This window comes from Myodes glareolus, chromosome 9 (assembly GCF_982192425.1).
Source record: "Myodes glareolus chromosome 9, mMyoGla1.1, whole genome shotgun sequence".
NCBI lineage: Eukaryota > Metazoa > Chordata > Mammalia > Rodentia > Cricetidae > Myodes > Myodes glareolus.
This window is the reverse complement of record NC_142034.1, coordinates 1,930,805-1,939,787: the sequence shown is the minus strand read 5'-3', so window position 1 is coordinate 1,939,787 and position 8,983 is coordinate 1,930,805. Positions and strand designations below refer to the sequence as shown.

Below are 8,983 nucleotides of genomic sequence, written 5' to 3'. Positions count from 1 at the left end.
CCAGAACGCCCATGGTTCGTGCTTCTGCGAGCGTTTGGGGAGGCGGAGGGAAGAAGGGTGACTGGACAGGAGCTGAGACCGAGGGAGACTCGTCGCAGGGCCTGGGCGGGCAGGGAGCCCGAGCCCAGCCGGGTTTCTAAGGAAGGATCCGCAGAAATGCCCTAGTGGCGCGAGAAGCGGTGGGGGCAGCTTTCCCCTAAATTGCAATTAATCGGGGAGTTGGGGGCGGGGAATGTCAGCCCTTGGTAGAGGCCGCACAGGGAGGAAGGATTTTTTTTATTTCCCCCCGCCCCCGCCTAGAAAAAAGATTCGCACAGGCGGATGAAGGAAGGGCGAAACTTGAATTTTTCATGTTGGCGAGGAAAAAAAAAATCCGAAATGGAAAATGATTTTATTGGTCACTACCCATAAGTCAACAAAAAACAGGGATAATTAGAGAGTGGGGAATTCGGGGGGCCATAAATCCGCGGCGCCTTCTCCATCGGCGTCGGGAGGCTTTATGGCTTGTTGAGTTTTATTTTGAGAGAAACGAAGCCAGAGTTTTGGTGGAAGCGGGACTACCCGCCGAGCGCTGCGCGCGCAGTGAAAACGCTCGGCTTTGGAAGGTGGCCACAGTTAGGGCTCGCTTTGTCCCAGAAAGAGGGGCCTCTCCCAACTCCGGGACCCTTCTCTCCACGGCGGAATCGGTGCCCAACCCGCCTCTGGGCAGGGGAGCCACCCAAACCGCGACGGGGCCAGACACTAGTGTGCCTGGGGTCCCGGAGATTTTATAACGAGATTCATTCCACTCGCGGGTTCCAAACGTCCACTCGGGCCTGCACGCTTGACCTTTTGTTCTAATTTACAGGGAGGAGGGGGGATAGAACAAAACAAAACAAAACAAAAAGCACACAACACAAAGACAAAAACCCACCTTACTTTGCAATCTTCTGCAAAGCGGCTGGGAGTCCTTTTCATTCCATAGGGGTTTCTCCCCGCCGGCCGGAGGCCCATTTCCTCCTCTGGAAGGTCTGCTTCTGAAGCCACCCTTAGCAGACCGTGTAAAATCCCATTATCAGGTAAGACACTGGGGACACTTTTGACTCAGCGGCGGCTAATTTGGGGAGAAAAGAAAGTGAATTCTTCAGGAACTCCGGAATAAAATCGCCCCTTTCCTTGATACGCGCGCCCTTTGTTTTAAACACACATTACAAAACCCTTGTCCTTCCAAGGAGCGGGGGCGGGGAGAACCGCGCGTCCACAGCGAGAAGCGCTCGCCCCCTAAAAAACTATTCTCCGAGGAGCTCTTTTGTTTGAAGTGGGTATGGGGGAGGGGTCGGGGTCGCTCCAGGCCCGCTACCAGGCTCTTCTGACTCAAGGGGAACCCCCCCAAAAATACCCAACCTCCTCAAAACAAACAAACAAACAACCCAGTTTGCGCGGGTGTTTCCTAACCGCGCAATTCTGAGGTTCCCGGGTCCAGGAGGGGTTCGTTTCTGGATACCCGCTCAGCAGCAGCCAAGGCTGGGTCTCCCTACTGCGAGTTCCCTCCAAATGAGGCCCCTAAAGCTCCAAAGTAAAGCACCCCGGGTCTGAAAACAAAAATCCTGGCCGGGTGCGAAGGGGGATAACCGTAAGACGACCAGGAAACAGCCATCGTGTTGTGCTACCCACGGTGTCTTGTGTGAATTCCGTGGGACTCAGAGGAAAGCGAAGCGCGTTTCCACCGGAGCTGCCTCCAAGCCCTGCGGTGTGGACGGTGGAGAGCCCGGTAGGGGTTCCAGAACACCGCACAGGGGCTACCTCAAGTTCCGATGCCGTCTTAGGACCCCCTCAGAAAGACACGTTTGCTGCGAAAATCTAATACACACCAGCTAGTTTTTTATTCGCCCCTCCCCAGAGAAGGCTCTGGGCGCTCGGGAAAGAAGGAAAACGCACGTACCTGGCGGTGCTCCGGGGGCGACCTCGCGGGCCCCTCCGTAGGCGAGGGAGCCCTCTAGAAGCCACTCCCCGCCCGGATGGTCGCCCCAAGGCCTGTCCCTCCCTCCCCGGCCACGCACAGCGCCGAGCTAATTCTCCTGGAAGCAGGAGCGGGACACTCAGCCCGCCTTTCCGGGAGCAGGATCCATTTTCTAGCGCCAAGGCCCGCGCCAACTCTCGGGATGCCGTCCGCGCCCAGGGTTCCCCGTGGTCCTTCCTACGGATCAGGAGAGAGTGGCGCGGCCTAGACGCAGGGCTGCGGTTCGCGCTGCAGCTCCAGGCTCCCGCGCGCCCTTCTGCATTCAGGCTCCTGCGTGTCCACGTTTCCAACCGCGAGACCGGGACGAACTCTAAGGCCTCCGGGAAGAGGAGGCTGCGGCCGCGGTCCAGGCAGAAGCCCCGGGGCGGGAGGGGTACAGGGCGGAGGGGCGGGCGAGCTACCAGCGCCCCGCGGCCACGGCCCTCGGGGGGCGCCCAGCCCCACCCACGTGGAGGCCCCCGCCCCGCCTCCGCGAGGGCAGCATCCCCTCCCGTCCCTGCGCTCCCGCCTAGCTCCGCCCAATCGCCTCCCGCAGCGGCCGCTCCCTTTGTCTGGGCAGCCGGTGCAAACCAATGGCATCGCGTGGGCGGTGCGCGGCTTGGCCAATAGGTGATCTAGGAGGTGTGGCCGAAGGAGAGGCTCTACCGGGAGAAGAAGCTGCAAACCCGCAAGCTGCAGGACCCGGGGTCTGGGGCCCGAGTGTGTCTGCTGAGTCGAGCTGGCTCAGCCGTGGAATTTGAGTTTAGACTCGCTTTCCGCTATGCGGAAAGATGCCCCAAAGTCGGGAAGGAAGTGTGAGGGGATGATGTCCGACCTGTGGAGAGCAGGAAGGTGTTTTAGACGGATTCAGTCCCGAAGCCCCAGGGAACTTGATTTAAAACTGCCCTTTGCACCCTGGTCATGCCTCGCCTTGCACTTTGAAATTCAGGCGGTGCAGCATCCCCGGAAGTCAGGAATGTGCCCTGAGAGCGAATGGTCCATAGTGTGGTGTTCTGATTCAAAGGCATCCCAGAGTTGGTGCAGAGGTGCTTAGGTCCTCCCCAGGAGACTAGAGGATTGGGGTCACTGCCCCAGGTTCACCTTAATGGGCAGAGCTTGCCGCCAGAGCTGAGAAATACCGGGTCACGAAGGAGACTCAGACCAAAGTGACCACAGCCAGAGCTATGTTACTGGCTTGCCCCCAGACAGAGACAGCGATCTCAGGCGTCCTCTTCACCAAGCCCTGTGAGGCAGCAGGTGCAGAAAAAAGGCAGCGCCAAACCGATATCTCCTCGACAAGCAAGTACAGGTCTCCTCCGGAAGGCTTTGAGTAATAAACAGGAGCCACTGCTTAGTCCTGGTCTCAGACCTGGAGGTGTTTCCCAACCTTTTCTCATTTCCTACACCTTGGCTCAAAGTGAAATCACAAACCAAGCAGAAAAGGAAACAGCCCTCTCGCGTGGGGGCTGCAATCTGCTGCCACCAATGGAAAGCTGAACTCTGGAGGTAAATGAGGTGCATTACATCCCTGGACCCGCAGGGCTCTGCCTGAGAACTATCAATCCCCACATCTCCCACGCTGTTGTCACCGAAGCCAACATCTAATTCCTCGTTGCTAAAGGCAGTACTCAGCCACCTTTACGGCTCTGTTTTGAAAGTCCTCATTTCAAAAGTCCAGGGATCCCGAGATGGCCTGTGGCTAACTAAAGGGCAGGTCGTAGCACTCAGGAGCTGGGTCTCCTCCAGCTAGAGATGCAAGCCACAGACCTGATCAATATGGGCTCCAATCTCCCAGGGCTTAAACATCCCAGGCTGGACACAAACTGGATTTTGAGGCCAAGAAGGATTGAATCAAGATAGTGATCTAGATAATTCCTAACAGCCTCCCTTCCCACCCTAGAAATTATAGAAAAAATTTAAAAATCCATTACAACCAGAGAATAAGAACGGTGCCTGGAGGGACAGGCAAGGGTAGTGCTAGCGCTGGAGGAAGCCTTGGGGCTCAGACGGGAAACTGCTGGTCAGTAGGAGAGCTCCATGGAGAGTGGCTGTGGGGAAGTTGTGGGATCCTGGGATAGCAGTCAGGGTGATGGGTGGGAAGCCTGTGGGGACGTTCTCTCCCTCGCTGTGCTCAGCGGCAGTGGGCTGAAAGTAAACAGACGCCAGGGGCTCTCAGCAGCACACAAGACCCTATGCATCCTCTAGACACTGACCACTTGCAGATGGGCACCCTGAAGCTGACACCCAAAGAGGTTAGAACCACTGACCCTGGGCCGGAGAGTCGGCTCAGGGGTTAAGATCACTTGCTGCACTTGCCAAGGACCCAGGTTCACAGCTGTCTGTACCTCCAGTCCCAGGGGAATCTGGTGGCCTTGTCTGCTTCTGCAGAAGCCAGACACACGCATTGCGTGTGAGTGATACAAACACAGACATGTAGGCAGAACACTCATACCATAAAATAAATAGATCCCAAAATTTTTTTAAAAAGAATCACTAGCCGGGCAGTGATGGTGCACGTCTTTAATCCCAGCACTCTGGAGGCAGAGGCAGGCGGATCTCTGTGAGTTCAAAACCAGCCTGATCTACAAAGTGAGTTCCAGGACAGGCTCCAGAGCTACAGAGAAATCCTGTCTAATAAAAAAAAAAAAAAAAAAAAAAAAAAAAAAAAAAAAAGAAGGAAGGAAGGAAGGAAAAAAGGAAGGAAAAAGTCACTAATCTAAGAGAAGCTCCAGGCAGTTCAACCTGAGACACTAACACCTCAGACCTGCTGAGCCTGAAGACTCACCCCATCCTGTCTCCTTCCTCCTGCAGGGGTGGGTGGCTAGACTACACTTCCCAAGTTCCCTTACAAAGAGTGTGGTCATGCGAGCACCTCCCCTAGGCGAGGAATAGAATGTGCTTCTTGCTCTGCTTACCCAGGGGCCATTGCCAGAGTGACCCAAGAAGTTTCAGGTGGGAGGGAGAACCAGCGTCAATCTGGGAGCACTGGTGACCTTAGGAGTTGAGGCTAAAGAAAGGGCCTTGGCCGTCCGTCTAAAAGGAATCTTGGCATTTGCTTGGGCTGTTTGCCCCCAGAGTCTGTGCACCGAGACAACTGACCTCACAATTAATTCAGTTAAAATTTATCTTAGGTTAACTATCTGAGCCTAGTCCTTATTCTGTGTCTCCTTCTTTAACACCGCGATGAGGAACACCGCCCCTCCTCCCAACTTTGGGTTTGGCAATCTAGCTCCCTCTGGCACGTGGGATTGTTACCAGATGTGAAGCGGGTAAAGTTTGAGATGTGCCAGCAAGGTCAGCCTTGTTCTGTTGAACGCCAGGAAGCCACCGTGAGGAAAGAGTCTGGTGGAGGACGGTATGGGGTGGTCTCAGGAGGAGCCGGAGACCTCAGCCCCTGGGCCTGGGAGTGTGAATTTGTCACTGTACAGAAGTCATTTTCTGTGGCTGTCCAAGCAGCACTGTTGAGGTAACCGGTGACCAGGATCCCTGTCCTGACTAGCACAGATGGGGACACTAGGAGGATCCTAGAGCGGGTAGTTTCAGCTTAGAGGTTGTGCTGTGGATGGCAGGCAAAGTGAGGAGGCAGAAACCTTGTCCTTGTTACCCTGCAGCAAACCACCGGTAAGATGGAGAGAGGGGATGTTGGGGGCTGTGGACCCCCAGACCCTGAACTTCCTGTAAACAACTTGTTATACTTGCAGCTGCTCTGAGCAAGCAACTTGCTTTCCTATGCTTGCAGCTGCTCTGAGCATGAGACAGGGGAATGGTTTCTGTTGGGCTTGGAGCTGAAAAACCCCGAGAGTTGGGGCGTGGCCATTTAATCAAGGAGACCCTATATAAGCTGCCCTGGAACACAGTAAAGTGGGCATTCTTGATTCAAGGAGACCCGTGTGTGTGTGTGTGTGTGTGTGTGTGTGTGTGTGTGTGTCTGTGTGTCTGTGTGTCTGTGTGTCTCTGTGTGTATGTGTTTCAATCTCCAGCCCCTTGCCCGGCTCACGAACCGTACCTTAGTGCATGCCGCGTAGAGCAGGCGTTTGCGCTACAGAGGGAGGCAAGGGTCAGGATGTTAACCTGTCACCTGCCCCTTGCAGAAAGTCAGGTCAGGTGCAACCAAATGCACCTCGGTACTGTGGAGTCACAGGTGGGAAGGGCCACCGTTTAACCTCCAGTCCTGTAGAAACGGTCATTTTTGTTCTGAGGCCAGTGATGAAGACAGCTTGGTCTAGTGGAAAGACACAGGCTTGCTGGGCAAGGTGGCTACAGAGACAAATTCCTGCTGCTGGGCTTGATGACCTGAGTTTGATCCCAGGACCCACATAGAGAGGGAGAGAACTGACTCCCACAAGTTGTCCTTTTGCCTCCCTATGGATGCCATGGCACTTGTGTGTGCACAGGGGCATGCAGGCGCGCACACAAATCACACACACACACACACACACACACACACACACACACAAAACTTAAGCCTGCAATAACCCTGGAGTAACTGTTAGATTACAGGGGGAGAGGGTATCAGCTCACTAAACGTGTTCCCTGCTTGTTGGACAGACTCTGTGTATTCTAGTGAAGCCAGGCTAGCGGCTCAGTCATCTCACTAAGGCAGGAGAGGATGTGGGCACTCACAGATATCTGGAGGCCAGAGGGAAGACTACTAAATGTGTATCTTCCCACTCAAAGGTGTACTTCTCATGGATCCTCTGGCTGGACTCAGTTTCTGGTTTTGTTGTAACAGGTGTGGGCACACACAGTGTGGCAGAAACACAGTGTATCTGTGTCACGCTAACCTCTCTGATGTCCCTTTTCTACACTATAGTGCAGAAGCCACATGGGGGATGACAGGGCGGTCATCAGTTCTCAAACTCCATTTGGCTCCTTGGAATGCCAGCTTCCCACCAGAGCTCTTGCTTTGGGTAGGCCAGAAAGAGCAAACTGTTGCCAAGGTGATGGGCAGCCAAGTTTGGGGTCTACTGGATACAGGGGTTTAGTCTGCACTAACACCAGAAAAAGTGAATTTCCAAAGCACAGAGGATACTTTATTTTTAAAGATGTATTTATTATCTATACAGCGTTCTATCTGCCTGCATGTATCCCTGCAGGCCAGAAGGGGGCACCAGATCTCATTACAGAGGGTTGTGAGCCACCATGTGTAGCTGGGAATTGAACTCAGGTCCTCTGGAAGAGCAGCCAGTGCTCTTAACTCCTGAGGCATCTCTCCAGCCCCACATAGGATATTTTAAGACAGGACTGGTAATATTTTTAGAGAGAAAAATTGTAACAAGAATGTGGCCAAGTAAAGAGGCACATAGTTATGAACCCAGCACCCAAGAGGCTGAGGCTGTAGTGTCATGGATTCAAGGCCAGCCTGGGCTACTCAGTGAATGTCAGGCTAGCCTGGGATATGTGGTATGACTATATGAGTTGAACAATCATCAAGCTAGGGTTTTGGGATGAAACTCCATGACAGAGTGTGGCCAATATTGGAGAGGCCCCACCCTGGATTCAAAAAGAATCTGAAAATAAGGAAAAAAAAACCAAAATAATAAGATAATCTGGGGAATTGAATATTCTGGTGGTATTTTGCTTTCTTCTTTACGATTTTATGTATTATTCAGAAATTTACGAGAATATATTATTTATGTATTCAGGAGAAAACAAAATCATGTTTATGTGAAAAATAAAAATAAACCTAAAAAGATACTTTCCAAAAGCTAGATGTCTTGGGAAATAAAATATGTCCCTATTGAAATAAAAAAATGTTCTTAGCCAGCCAAAGAGAGGATGGGCCGGTCCATGGGTCATCAGTGAGGCGGGAGGTCAAGCTGAAGAATTTTCTAGAACACGGGGTAAAAGGATCCCCCCCCCCACACACACACACAAAAAGTGTGAAGAGAAGTCTTAGCAACACGGGAAACAGGCTGTTTAAATGAAATTCCAGGGATGAAAAGAAGGAGAGGGGATAGTTAGGGAAATAGTAAAACCGTCCAGGGCCAATGGAGACACTAGGAAAACATTTCAGAACACAGGGAAGAGAGGCAGATTCCCATGGGAAAGCATGCTACCTCCAGAAAAGAGAAAGGAGCTGACATCTGATGTTGGGAACTCAGGATCCAAAGACACGGAGGGCACGTTCACCGTCCATAGGGAAAATTAGCTGGAGCCTAAAGTTCCATGCCTGGCCTGACAGCCATTCAGTGCCAGGGAAAAACAAACACCATTTTTGGTTGTGCCGAGTGTTCAGAGAACTTATCGGAAATAATTGCTAGATGGTGTACTCAATCTAAATAAGCAAATAACAAATCCAAGAGATAGGCAAGCAGGGACACAGGAGCTGAGTCCCCTTTCATCAGGGACTGTGTTAGGAAATGCTCTTGGTGGCTTGTGGGGAGGATCTCAGAGAACTCAGAACGGACAGTGCCCTGGGATGGAAGGGAACTGACTCTGGAAGAAGGCCAGTTACACTGGGTGGTGACACACACCTTTAATCCCAGCACTCAGAGCGCAGAGGCAGGTGGATCTCTGTGAGTTCGAGGCCAGGCTGGCCCACAAAGCGAGTTCCAGGACAGGCTACAAAGCTACAGAGAAACCCTGTTTCAAAAGAAGGAGAAGAAGAAGAGGAGGAGGAAGAAGAAGATGGAGGTTAATTACTCTAAGTGATGGAAAGAGGGAAGGCCAAGTCCCTGCTCAAAATGCAAGCGCTAGAAAGTTAGGGAAGATAGCGTAGTGGTTGTGTGCAGGCATAGTGGTTGTGTGCAGGCATAGTGGTTGTGTGCAGGTGTAGTGGTTGTGTGCAGGCGTAGCGGTTGTGTGCAGGCGTAGCGGTTGTGCGCAGGCGTAGCAGTTGTGTGCAGGCGTAGTGGTTGTGTGCATGCTTCCTAAGCGACAGATTTGAGTTTGCTCCTAAGCACCCGTGAAAACCAGATGTGTTTGTTCTCAGGGGTGTGCATCTGAGACCTCAGTGCTGGGGACGTGGAGATGGGAAGATCCCTGGGCTCTCATGAGCAGTCA

At 52.8% G+C, this 8,983-nt stretch overlaps 1 long non-coding RNA gene across 1 annotated transcript; it reads right to left on the bottom strand.

Annotated features, from left to right (window-relative positions):
• Positions 1–374: 374 nt before the first annotated feature.
• LOC146893720 (uncharacterized) lies at positions 375–2,516 on the bottom strand. The gene is made up of 2 exons (XR_015738698.1): positions 1,922–2,516; positions 375–1,093 (listed from the first exon to the last, which is right to left on the bottom strand). It is a non-coding gene; the product is annotated as an uncharacterized LOC146893720 (long non-coding RNA).
• Positions 2,517–8,983: the final 6,467 nt, after the last annotated feature.